The sequence below is a fragment of the Pristiophorus japonicus genome, chromosome 16 (assembly GCF_044704955.1).
Source record: "Pristiophorus japonicus isolate sPriJap1 chromosome 16, sPriJap1.hap1, whole genome shotgun sequence".
NCBI classification, from domain to species: domain Eukaryota; kingdom Metazoa; phylum Chordata; class Chondrichthyes; family Pristiophoridae; genus Pristiophorus; species Pristiophorus japonicus.
In genome coordinates this window covers 5,111,291-5,125,155 of record NC_091992.1, presented here as the reverse complement: position 1 = coordinate 5,125,155, position 13,865 = coordinate 5,111,291, and the positions used below count along the sequence as shown (strand labels likewise).

Genomic DNA, 13,865 nt, shown 5'->3' with positions numbered 1-13,865 from the left:
GGCAAAATGAGCAGTTTCAGATTGAAATAGACTACTTTGCAGTCTATAAACAGAATGACGAGGTTGGGGGGGGGGGGGAAGGGAGAGAGGAGGAGGAAAGGGAAGCACTGATAAACTTGTAAGTAAGCTTTTAAACGTGGACAGCAAGTGCAGGACTAAAGGGCACAGCAAGTGCAGGACTAAAGGGCACAAGTGCACAATGTACAAACCTTGAGCAAGGTTGAGAGATTGGGTGGACCAGACTCCCAGAGGAAGTAGCTGATTTGGGGAATTTATTCAATTAAGACCTTTTAAAGGGAGCAGGAGCAGCATCTATTGAGTGAGGGAGTTGAGGGTTAGAGAGATATTTAAGCACTGCTTGATTTTCTTTTTGAGGGGAGATGGGCAAAGGATCTTAATGGTTGAGTGGGGAATCAATCAGTAGTGATGGGCATCCAGGATGTGGGTGGTGGGTGGGTGGGAGGGGTGCGTGATAGACTCTGGGTGGAGTGGGCTGCATTTCTGAATGGATTTTTTGTTGCTCCAGACTGTGAAACCTTTTTTCCGAATGGTTTTGATGAGACAGTATTAATACTAGTCATAGGAACTGAGCTGTGTTGGCCATTAGCTACTAGTCCCTTAGAAATGTGATAATGATCAGATAATCTGCTTTGCAAGTGATTTTGATTGAGGAATAAATATTGGCCAGTACACTGGAGAACTGCCCTGTTCTTCTAAATAGTGTCATATGATCTTTTACGTTCACCTGAGAGAGCAGACAGGACCTCGGTTTAACATCTCATCTGAAAGTCTGCCCCTCCGACAGTGCGGCGCTCCCTCAGTACTGCACTGGAGTGTCAGCCTGGATTTGTGTGCTCGTGAGCTGTAGAGGGAGATGTGTATGATGAGATTTGGATCCATGGTCAATATGCAATAAACAGCCCTGATTTCTGTCAGTGATGGGAACAATATGAAAAAAAAGGATTTTTCCTTTGTGGCTTTTGAGATTGCAGTATATCTTTTGTAAAGTCAGCATGTCGAAGCAGTCGAAAGCTGGTGTTGGATGTCTGGTTGTGTCTTGTCAGAGGTGCTGAGCAGAAGCCAAGTGGCTCTGATGGGGAGCCACCCTGGGGCATGTTGCACATCTGCAGTGCCCAGTGAGAGTGGCGAAGGTTACGTGTAGGTCACCTGTCTGCCCTGTTGCTTGGGGATTGGGCATTGCGACTGTAGAGGCATTAAACCAAGCCTTGGGATCAGGGGATTGTTCTTGAGAGGGAGAAAAACACAAACTTTGTCTGTCTGTGTGTGTTCCACCACCTTATCCTCTTGTTGCAATGTGAGTTGGAGTGAAGATCCTGTGTTAATCATAGAAGCTTATAGAAAATAGGTGCAGGAGCAGGCCATTCGGCTCTTCGAGCCTGCACCACCATTCAATATGATCATGGCTGATCATGCAACTTCAGTACCCCATTCCTGCCTTCTCTCCATACCCCCTGATCTCTTTAGCTGTAAGGGCCACATCTAACTCTCTTTTGAATATATCCAACGAACTGGACTCAACAACTTTCTGTGGTAGAGAATTGCATAGGTTCACAGTTCTCTGGGTGAAAAAGCTTCTCCTCACCTCGGTCCTAGATGGCTTATCCCTTATCCTTAGACTGTGACCCCTGGTTCTGGACTTCCCCAACATCGGGAACATTCTTCCTGCATCTAACCTGTCCAATCCCGTCAGAATTTTATATGTTTCTTTGCGATCTCCTCTCATTCTTCTAAATTCCAGTGAATATAAGCCTAGTCGATCCAGTCTCTCCTCATATGTCAGTCCTGCCATCCCGGGAATTAGTCTGGTGAACCTTCGCTGCAATAGCAAAAATGTCCTTCCTCAGATTAGGAGACCAAAACTACACCGAAGCAAGCCTTTCAGCCTATTGTGCCTATGCCAGCATTCCTTCGAAGCTGCGCGGAAATACAGCTCGCTGCTGGCTCTGTGCAGCCCTGGACTGGCCACCCATGCAACTCTCTACCGGTCCCGCGCAGCCTGGGGTTGGCTCCCGTGCAGCTCTCTGCCACCCCCGTGCGGCTCCCCGGGACCGGCCCCCTCGATGTTAAATTTTGTGCGAGTGCAAAAGTGTGAATGGTCCCTGCAGCCTCTTGAAGGGGATGTGCATCCTTTTTAAAAAAAAAACAGGGGCAATATTGGCTTGTGCTGGCTCTGTGAAAGAGCTCTCCAATTTTGTCCCATAGCCCAGCTTTCTCCTCATAACCCTGCAATTATTCCTCTTCAAGTACATGTTCAATTGCCTTTTTAAAAGTTCCCATGGCATCTGACTCCACCACCCTTTCAGGTAGTGCGTTCTAGATCTGAACAACTTCATCGTGTTGTGCAATGCTGGCCTGCCTGCAAAGACCAGGTGATCTCACCTTGCAGCTCCATTCTCACACGCAGTGAACACTGGACATCAGACTGAGTCTCATCCCTGGGTGCTGTGAACATTTGTTTCTGGATGGATTTTATTTTGTAGACCATCTTGCCGACTTGTCCTTCCTTCAGGCTGTGTTTATATCGCCGAGGGCAGGGTACTCGCATGTTCTCCCCTCCTTTGCAGGACTTGGTGATTTGTTTGTCCGGAAAGCTTCAGGATTTTTAACCTGAACTGTGCTTGGGTTTAGTTGGTGGCAAGTACTGTATTTCCATCTGTGGATTAAGTGGTTGAGTCAGGGATAACAGAAATAGGCCATTTGGCCGAGAGAGCCTGCGCTGCCATTTCTGTTATGCAGAGTAATCCCAATTCTATGCCTTTTCTCTCTCTCTCTGTCTCTCGATACCCTTACTTCCTCAGCAATTATCCATCTACCTAAGCAATTATCCATCTACCTAAGCAATTATCCATCTACCTTTTTAAATACCTTAATTGGTCTTGTGAGGCAATGCATTACACATTCTCTCTACCTGATTTGCCTTTTCTGGGTTCCACTATTGGAGGGAAGAGTCATTCCCTATCTACCCTGCCAATTCATTTATTATTTTAAACACCTCCGCCAGATTGCCCCCTGCCGCCCTCATCTCTACGGAATCTTGACTCCAGTTTACTCAATCTTTTCACCCCAGGTATTGCCCTCATGAATCACCGCTAGACTTCCTCTGAGGCAGTATACCCTCCTTAAGGTGGGACGCTTAAAGCTGAACACAGTATTCCAAATGTGGTTACATCGAGTCTGCAGCACAAAAACAGGCCATTCGGTTCAATTGGTCTACGCAGGCATTTATGCTCCACTCGAGCCACCTCCCACCCCTCCTCATCTTACCCTATCAGCATACATGGGTTGTTCAGCGCTCTGTATCCTCCTGTTGTCCTGTAAACCTCCTGTGATGAAGCCCAGTATCCCATAAGCTTTTTTGATTGCTGTTTTGCACTAATTATGTTGATAACTTACATGCCTGGACTACTAAATTACACTTTTCATCTATCTCCCCTTCTTTCCCTGTCTCTGCCACATTCTCCCCTTGCCCCCCACCCCCCCCCCCCCTCACCCCCAAGCACTTCCTGATGGTGCTACTCCCATGGCCATTCTTGCACTCAGACCTGATTGCCATTGTTCTGCTCAATCTACATCCCTTTTTCAATTTCCTGTTCCCGTCTGTCACAATATTGTCGACTATGACGGTATCTGGGTTCTTCATTGCTGACAATGCTGTTGTAGAGCCACTGGAAACCGGAAAGTATTGCTGCTTCCAGCATAATGGACACCAGGGCCAGGTAGACAACAACAACAACTTGTATTGATATAGCGCCTTTAACGTAGTAAAACATGCTAAGGCACTTCACAGGAGTATTATGAGACTAAATATTTGACACCGAGCCGCATAAGTAGAAATTAGGGCAGGTGACCAAAAGCTTGGTCAGAGGTAGTTTTTAGGTGTCTTGAAGGAGGAAAGAGAGGCGGAGAGGTTTCGGGAGGGAGTTCCAGAGCTTGGGGCCTCGGCAGCTGAAGGCATGGCCGCCAATGGTGGAGCGATTATAATCAGGGTTGCTCAAGAGGGCAGAATTAGAGGAGCGTAGAAATCTCTCGGGTTGTGGGGCTGGAGGAGATTAGAGATCGGGAGGGGTGAGGCCATGGAGGGATTTAAAAACGAGGATGAGAATTTTAAAATCGAGTTGTTGCTTAACACCTGGAGCCAATATAGGTCAGTGAGCACAGGGGGTGATGGGTGAGCGGGACTTGGTGCGAGTTAGGACACAGGCAGCTGAGTTTTGGATCACCTCTAATTTAGGTAGAGTAGGATGTGGAAGGCCAGCCAGGAGTGTGTTGCAATAGTCAAGTCTGGAGGTTACAAAGGCACGGATGAAAGGCAATCTAAATTTCAAAATGTCGGTTGGGCGGGGCGGAAAGTCACAGGATAGATAAAAGAATAAAAGCAAACTTCAGACGGAACAAGTCCGAGGGTTTTTGCATAAATTTACATGTTGATGTAGTTTAGGGTTAATACAGCGCTAAAGATGTTCTGATTATGTGGTGTTTTATTGTAATCATGGAAGATCCTTTGAGAGTCTCAGTAATCTTTAATGGCAGAATCCAGCTGAGGGATGTCTCCCGTTGAGGCCGCCAGCCCCTGGATCAGTTACGATGTAAAGAAATTACTGAGATAATTATTTCCGTGCCCTCGTGCACAAGCCGAGAAGGAGTATAAACGCTCGTCCCAGGTGGACAGGTTGCCTGAAACTATCTGTTTCCCGCGCACTTGTCTTGCGGTCCCATGCAGACCGGCTTTTCCACGGGAGATTTTGCGCGTTGTGAATGTGCCGCTCTGCCCATTAAAGGAACTGCATGCCCAAAAGAAAATTAGGGAGAAGTTTGGGCCAGAGTGATGATCTGGACTAGTTTCGATCGCCTAAGGGGAAACGGAGAAGAATTTCCCAGATTTTTTTTTTCCCCCTCAAATTGGCTTGAGTTTTTATCTGGTTTCCCCCCCCCTCCCCCAGGAGATCATGTTTTTTTTTGTGGGGCGTGTATAGATTGTGATGTACAAGGTATCTCAGATTGTGTGGGACAGGCTGGATGGGCTAGTAGATCTTTTCCTGTCTGTCATTGTATTGTATGCGATATAAACGTTAATCTGTGGATAGTACCCTTCGAGCAATTACTTCACCGTGTGGTTGTAATGTAGACACCACAATAAGAGATTCGTACATTTATTGGTAGAACTTTGACATTGTTTTTTTTACACAATAAAATCCTCGCTGGATAAATTCTACCACTCATCCACTCTGAGCAATCGTTCGCCTTTCACCCAAAGGTTGTGCAGGAGTGCAGATACACAGTTCTCCTCCATCACCTGAACTACCTCCCCCTTCTCTACGTAACCTCCTCCAGCTCGACAACCTTCAGAGATCTCTATGCTTCCCCAATTCTGGCTTCTTACGCATTCTCTATTTTAATTGTTCCATCATTGGCGGCCGTGCCTTCAGCTGCCTGGGCCCTAAGCTCCTTGAATTCCCTTCCTAAACCTCTCTGCCTCTCTCCACCCCTCTCCTCCTTAAAACCTACCTCTGACCAAGTTGATTGACTAATATCTCTATAGATATTAATCAGCTGTGGCTCAGTGGATAGCACACTTGCCTTTGAGTCAGAAGGTTGTGGGTTCAAGTCCCACTCCAGGGACTTGAGCACGTAACATAAGAACATAATAGGAGCAGGAGTCGGCCATTTGGCCCCTCTAGCCTGCTCCGCCATTCAATAAGATCATGCCTGATCTGATCATGGACTCAGCTCCACTTCCCTGCAAGCTCACCATAACCCTTTATTCCCTTGTATAAATCTAGGCTGACACTCCAATGCAATGTTGAGGGAGTGCTGCACTGTCAGAGGTGTCGTCTTTCGAATGATGGACGTAAAAGATTCCATGGCACTATTTTGAAGGGGAGTTATCCCTGGTGTCCTGGCCAATATTTATCCCTCAATCAACATAACAAAAACAGATTATCTGATCATTATCACATTGCTGTTTGTGGGAGCTTGCTGTGTGCAAATTGGCTGCCGCGTTTCCCATATTACAACAATGACAGCACTTCAAAAAGTACTTCTCTGGCTGTAGAGCGCTTTGTGATGCCTGATAGTCATGATGGGCGCTATATAAATGCAAATCTTTCTTTCTCCTTGTGTGGCTTAGTTCAAATTGTGTTTGATAATGCTCCATGAAGTGCCTTAGGATGTTTTACTACATTAAAGGCTCTCTCTAAATGCAAGTTGTTGTAAAAACGGACTGACATTTAGCCAGATCTACTATATTGCGGACCCCCACCTGTCGCCAGGGTAAGGCTTCCTCTCTTGCAGGATAATCTCGGAGTCAGTTCGCAGTGTTTGTGCTTGGTAGCAATGGCTTGTAAACCTACGTGTGGGAGACAGGGCTCCTGCCAATATTGACACAGCCTTTGGGCTCCCCTCCGGATTTTGACACACTCCTGAAAAATGGTATTGGCTATTCAAAAGAAACAGTGCAATCACGGCAGAAAACATTTTCTTCGCATACGGCAACAGAAATAACGTGCTGGTATGTTAACAAACACACAAACCTGATGACCTTGTGACCTCACTTTGAAAATCTCTGCCGCGTGGCAATAAAGTCTCTCCATTACATTGAGTCCAGTAGCCACTGGTGCCTGATGGTTATATGAACTTGCATTTATATAGCGCCTTTCACTACCTCAGGATGTCCCAAAGTGCTTTACAGCCAATGAAGTACTTCTGAAGTGCAGTCACTGTTGTAATGCAGGAGCCAATTTGTGCACAGCAAGCTCCCATAAACAGCAATGAGATACACGATCGGGTAATCTATTTTTGGTGTAGATTGACCAGAACACAAGAACTCCCCTCGTCTGATAGTGCCACTGAATCTTTTATGTCCACCTGAGAGGGCAGACGGAGCCTCGGTTTAACACCTCATCTGAAAGACCGCTCCTCTGACAGTGCAGCACTCCCTCATCACTGCACTGGGAATGTCAGCCTAGACTTATGTGCTCAAGTTCATAGATTGGGATTTGAACCCACAACCTTCTGACTTAGAGGCGAGTGTACTACCCACTGAGCTGTGAAAATTACCCCATGGAGAGTGATTCACAGAGGAGTCTTTCTAGAGACTGGAAGCAATTGGCCAAGTGTACAACCAGCTCGACAGTTCACTGCAAAATGGTTTCAACTTACTCTTTTGGAAATTTCACAGAATCTATGTTCCGGTAAATAGTCCATTCCAGCAGCCAGGCAGTTTAATTATTTTCATTAGCATTGTGCTGAAGCGACAGGCTGCGCAAAGCCCAAGGTGCCTCTCTTCCTAATTAAAATGTAGCTGATTGCCTTGTTTATCAAATGGCTTCCCAGTTCATGTAACAATGTTAAAATTGTTTTCTCTGCCACAGCACAAGGTTGGAATGCTCAGTCAATCCAGTGCCGAGTGGAGCATTTGCAGAGTCCGATCATCATAGGCAGTCCCTTGAAACGAGGATGACTTGCTTCCAGGCCAAAAAGGGATGAGTTCACGGGTGTTTCAATGAAGGACCTAATATTCCAGATCCTGAACTACATCCTGAAGGGTGGAAGATGCCTGTGCGTGAATTTTTTTTAACGTGTGGTGACCGTTGCACACCAGCCACCACGTGGGCTTGACAGAGCTAGGTCTTGGTCCAGTGGCAAGGATTAACCAAGACGACTGGAGACCAGCTCTGCTGCACAGACCTAGTGCTTTTCACACACATCGCAGTGTGGGCTGGCCTGTGCTGCCCCTGGGCCCGCGCCTCTCCTGGGCCCCAAACTCACACCTCTCCTGGGCTCCGATCACATCCCTCTACGAACTCTCGCCGCTCCTTCTCCCCCGACCTCTCGGCTCCAGCTGTACCTACCCGCACTGCAATCAGCTACCTGGATTTGGGTGACGTCAAATCCAGTCGCACTCCAGCAGCACGCAGAGTCCCATCGGGGTGTTTATTCCCTTCCCTCTGTAAAATCTGTCGAATAAAAGTCCTTGGGTGGAAAGTGACTGTACAACAAGCTGGTTGGGTTTAGAAAGGAACAGCTTCCGAAATAGGTCAGGGAATTTGTTATAAGGATGCAACGTTTCCTTTTACTCCATTTAGACAGGAAATGAGGGCTATCCGAATGAAAGAGAGGATATGAATCCTTTTTGGGGCAGGCACAACACAGTTTTGAGCTTTGGTACGTGCAGAGATGAATTAATCAATAGCTTCACATGTGCAAAATAGTTGAAGGTCATTTAAGTAATTAGGCATATGTTCTTGTTGGAAACAGTGCAGGCCAAGACCATGTATATGCCTTTGTGTTCCAATACCTCCATGTCCTTGCTGCACGACACCTCTGCATCCTTCTCCAGCTGTACATCCTAGCACACAAACTCTGTTCTTTGTGATTCTCGTCTGCTGTATTCTGATGCCTTGTGTGTCCCGTGTCTCCTCCCTGCCCCCCCCCCCCACAATCACACTCAGTGCACCAGCATTTAGTTACCAGATCTATTCTGTTCTGTTCCTAACAATACCACTTGCTCACCCTCTCTTCCCACCCCCTCCGTTTAGTCTCCACATAACTTGCCTTTGGACAATGCTTTCAATGACCTCCAATCATTTTTTCCCCAATTCCTGCTCCGTATTCATTCCCCAATCTCCTGTGAACGGCGCTGTGGGACATTTGATAAGCGTGGGAATCAACTACATGTCAATGGTGCTGGCTAAATGTGTGAGAAATAAAAATGGGTGTTTTATTTCTTCTCCCCCATCGCAGTTCTAAGATGGCAACTTGGGATTAAGCGAATTTTGAAACGGCACTTAACTTTATCCAGCTCCACGATCCCCTGAGATGTCTACGCTCCTCTAATTCTGCCCTCTTGAGTATCCCTGATTATAATCGCTCGATCATTGGCGGCCGTGCCTTCAGTTGCCTGGGCCCCAAGCTCTGGAACTCACTCCCTAAACCTCTCCACCTCTCTCTTCTTCTTCAAGGCACTCCTTAAAACCTACCTCTTTGACCAAGCTTTTGGTCACCTGCACTGATTTCTACTTGCGTGGCTCGGTGTCAAATTTTTAATCTCAATACTCCTGTGAAGGTTCTCGGGACGTTTCACTGCGTTCAAGGCGTTATATAAATACAACTTGTTGAAAACAGCACTGAAATGGACGAGCAGCAGAAACGGGCCCTGGCCTGAAACCCCAGAACAGTTTACGCCAACACTAATTTGGACTCCAGAGTCTATGAATTGCCCGAGCATTTTGAAAGGTATATTTTCTTTTTACAAGAGGCATGAATTGAGTCTGCTTCATATCCGATTGCCAGTTTTAGGAGATTGCCTCTGATTATCCAACAAAAGCTTGCTGACAAACCTCTTGTGCTTTCCTTTCTCTTGTTTCAAGGAGCGGTAACTGGGTGTGAATTGTTTAACACTCCCTTTAATGCGGTAAAGGGATGTTGAATTTGCGTGCTAATTTTTGCCGACTCCGACATCTGTTTGCAATTGGAATGCCAAACTCCGCCGGGCCTTTAATCAGCTGAAGCCTGAATAAGCTCAGGACTCAGTAGGTGGAGGTAAGCAAGCTCCGTCCCAAATCCTTGGATCCAAAATTGTTGTCTCTTCGCTCTACTTGCAACCTTCAGGCAGTGTTGCATTTCCTCCTCCTCCTCCTCCTCCTCCTCCTCCTCCTCCTCCCTCTTCCCCCACCGCCCCCCATCCTTCCACCAAATGTCTGCCACCTTGCCAGTGATTGGCTGCATTAAGAGTTGAGGATAGTTCGAGTGAACCCATGTGCACATCTGCTGTACCTCTTCACCTGTTTCTTTGTAACCACCTCCAGCCCCCGCCCCCCCCCCGATGTCTGCGCTCCTCTACTTCTGCCCTCTTGAGCATCCCCGATTATAATCGCTCAACCATTGATGGCCGTGCCTTCTGTTGCCTGGGCCCCAAGCACTGGAAGTCCCTCCCTAAACCTCTCCGCCTCTCTCTCCTCCTTCAAGACACTCCTTTAAAGCCTACCTCTTTGACCAACCTGCGCTAATTTCTATTTGTGCAGCTCGGTGTCAAATTTTTATTGCATAATACTCCTGTGAAGCGCCTTGGGATGTTTCACTGTTAAAGGCATTATATAAATACACGTTGTTCACCTCATGGGTCGGTGGGAAAAACATCACATGCTGTCTCAAACATATCAGTGGTGCAAAATGGTGGCAGTGTGAAATCTTTAAACCAGGTCCATTAGAACTGAAAACGCCCAGCAGCAAGGACTTGGGAATTGCCTGGAAGAGAATATTTTTGAATTGTGTAGCACTCGGATGAAGTACTGGTGATGGTATAAATGGGAGCAATTTGAGGTGACTTGAGAATACCTCAAAAAGGGTCTTCTCCCAGTGGCTCGGTGCTTAGCTTCTTTGAGGCTGCTTGAATTGTTAGGGCTGAAATGCTTTTTTCCCCCCTCCTGAATGCTGCGAGCTGTGGCATTCATTTTGCAAGTCTTTCATTCTCTAGATGTTGCAGTCGAGGTGTGTTGCCATGAGAATCCTTTGATCTTTCATTCACTTTTAAATAAACCATTTCAGACTTTCCCTGGGGGATCTCAACCTGTTTAGATTCAGTTGCTATTGTCTGTTTTATTTAAGGCACTTCTATTGAAGTGCTGATACTGGCACTCCAGGGGAATCTCACGATTTGAGTGCCACTTTCCCCCTTTTTATCTAATATCTTCATAGTCCCTGTTAGAGAATCGCTGGGAAAAAAAAGATGCTTGGTTTCTGTGCTTTTGTTCTCTTGTCCCGTTGGAAGATTGGGTCCCAACCAATGTTCCCCCTCATTTTTTGGGGGGGGTGCGCGGCCCCTTCAACGGGCTGCGCGGCCCATTCACAGTCGTAATTTAACATCAGAAAAGCCAGTCCCGGCTGCACAGGACCAGCAGACAGCTGCGTGGCGCCACAGCTTAGAGCGACCAGACCGTTGGTCACTGCTTCTGTCAAAGCTGCGGGTTTCATCTCATCATAGTCTATCCCCGGTACAGATAGCGTGCTGTCAAGGTACCTTTTTAATTGATGAGCAGTTTGTCGTGTTCTTATTGAAACGTATAAGATTCTGAGGGGGCTGGACAGGGTAGATGCAGAGAGGATGTTTCCCCTCATTGAGGACTCTAGTACTAGGGGGCACAATTTCAGAATAAGAGGTCACCCATTTAAAACAGAAATGAGGAATTTCTTCTCTTAGAGGGACGTGAATCTTTGGAATTCTCTGCCCCAGGTAGCTGTGGAGGCTGGGTCATTGAATATATTTACAGCGGAGATCGACAGATTTTTGAAAGATAAGGGAGTCGAGGGATATGGGGAAGTGGAGTTGAGGCCAAGATCAGATCAGCCATGATATTGAATGGCGGAGCAGGCTCGAGGGGCCAAATGGCCTACTCCTGCTCCTATTTCTTATGTTCTTGTATTCATGAGGTTAGGTTGGGAAGAGTTTAAATCTACTCTAAAATATAGTCCACTTTATCCGTTCTAAACCAGTGCAAGTGCAGATGGCCTCGCCACCAGGCTTAATTGCGATACTCCTACTTTTGAACTGGCAGAAGCATGAATCTCAGTGCTCCATATGGCACAGTAGCGAGCCATTTGCACGGAAGCTAATGTCCTAAGTAGGTAGTGAAGCTGGATATTTCTTCATAGAGTACCAAGATTGTCCCCCCTCAGTATATTACTCTGGTATTTTGTTTCCATGTTGCCCAGCCTTGGCACCGCTGCTGAGACATGCAAGTACAGACTCTGCTCATGTCTCTGATTCTCAAAGCAGTCTGTGAAACAAAGCGTGCAGCTTAAGAGCTTCAGGGCAGCTACATTATCAAAGAGTGTGAATAATCAGATTAAAGCATTGCAAGCACAGTGGTACAATGTTCACGGATCAAACCTTCAACTCTGAGCTGAGCTTTGCTGTTTATGGCTCATTGTAGGCTCAGTTTGTGCTATTATCACACCCCAGATATGAGCACTTGCAAAAACCTATCTGGTGTCTCCATGCTAGACCTTTAACACTGAAACTTGATTTTAAAAAATTCTCACGACCAGTAAGTAGAGCATTTTATTCCTAATATGACAGACTGACGCTGCAGTACAGATAACCTGCACTGCAGCCTGAACTACTGCTTTTAATTGGTGGTGCTCTTGTTGCACCTCTTCGCCACTGATCAGGTCATTTCACCTGTTTAAAATTAAAATCCTGTCTGTTCCCATGTTAATTGTTTTAAGGCTTCATTCACACAAATCTGGAGATAATGATGGAGCAGAACTTGGGTGTTACAAGTTTGCTAGAGGGAGGCTCATAAATGAGCTTGGCTGTATACTAAGAACATGGAAATCTGTGGCTGATTGTGGCTAAGAGTCTGAGGCACAGCATTAGAAGCTAATGGAGGAATTGGCTTTTGACACACACACACACACAAACACAGTGTAAATATACGTGTCCATAAATTTGCCAGCCGTGGCTCAGTTGGTAGCACTCTCTCTCGCTTCTGAGTCAGAAGGTTGAGAGTTCAAGTTCCATTCCACAGATTTGAGCATAAAGATCCAGGCTGACACGCACTGTCGGAGGTGCCGTCTTTCAGATGAGGCATTAAACCATCTGCCCCTTCAGACCCCATGGCCATTATATTGAAGAAGAGCAGGGGAGGACTTCCCGGTGTCTTGGGCCAATATTTATCCCTCGACCAACATCACCAAAAAAAAAATCTGGTCATTATCACATTGCTGTTTGTGGGAGCTTGCTGTGTGCAAATTGGCTGCCGTGTTTCCCACATTACAATAGTGATCACACTTCACTTTATTGGCTGTAAAGTGCTTTGGGTCGTCCGTTGGTCATGAAAGGCGCTATATAAATTCAAGTCTTTCTTCAAAACTAACGTACATCAAAGTCACCCTACAGTGGTAACTCTGAGTCAGATTAATATTTAATAAACTGGACAGCACACCTCCTGGCCCCACTTGGCTCACTGGGAGGAGAATATTGGATCTTCAAGTGTAGTGAAACACTCCGTCTCATCCGAAAGACGACACCTCAGACAGTGCAGCGCTCCCTCAGCCCTGCACTGGAGTGTCAGCCTAGATTTTTGTGCTCAAGTTTCTGAATTGGGACTTGAACCCACAAGGGGGAGAGCGCTACCCACTGAGCCAAGCCTCACGCTGGAGAAAGATTACCCTTGCAGGCTTTTAAAATATTTTCTAACCCCAATTTTTTTGTTTTCCCCCCCCCCCCCCCTTACATTAAAAAAACCAAGGTGAAAGGTCAAGGCCCATAATGCATGGCCCCAGGAAGTTGAGAAGATTGCCTAAATCGGGCAGCAGTAATTTGGTGACTCCAAGTTCAGGCTTTGAAGCCGTTCAAATGATAGGAGGAAGGGAAAGCTGGGATTAAGTTTTACAGTTGAGGATGTGAGAATTGAGCTGCAGTGGGAAATGGGTTGAGCTTGGAGTTCAAGCCTTATAGGGTGCAGGGGATAGAGTGTACAGGATGCTGTCTTTATCGGTGGAGGCAGTGAGGCCAAGAATGTTAGTGGAGTGAGGATGAAGCCTTATTGATAGAAGATGTAAAAGATTTGGATTTCACGGCCTCGGGACGTCCAAAGCGTAATGTCGGAAATGTAGTAGCCAATTTGTGAATAATCATTTACCACTTGAGGGCGCAGACGGGAACTCAGTTTAAAGTCTCATCCAAAAGTTGGCACCTCTGACAGTGCAACGCTCTCTCTCCCTCAGCAATGCACTGGAGTGTCAGCCTGGATTATGAGCTCGGGTTCCTGGAGTGGGGCTTGAACCTTCTGACCGGGCGAGAGTGCAACCAACTGAGCCACCGTCGACTCTTCAGAATCTGA

The 13,865-nt window shown here is 46.6% G+C and overlaps 1 protein-coding gene across 2 annotated transcripts in view; it reads left to right on the top strand.

The window, feature by feature from the left end:
* The window catches only part of fam222ba (family with sequence similarity 222 member Ba), a 50,466-nt gene that overhangs the window by 33,851 nt on the left and 2,750 nt on the right, over nucleotides 1-13,865 (top strand). The window lies entirely within an intron of this gene.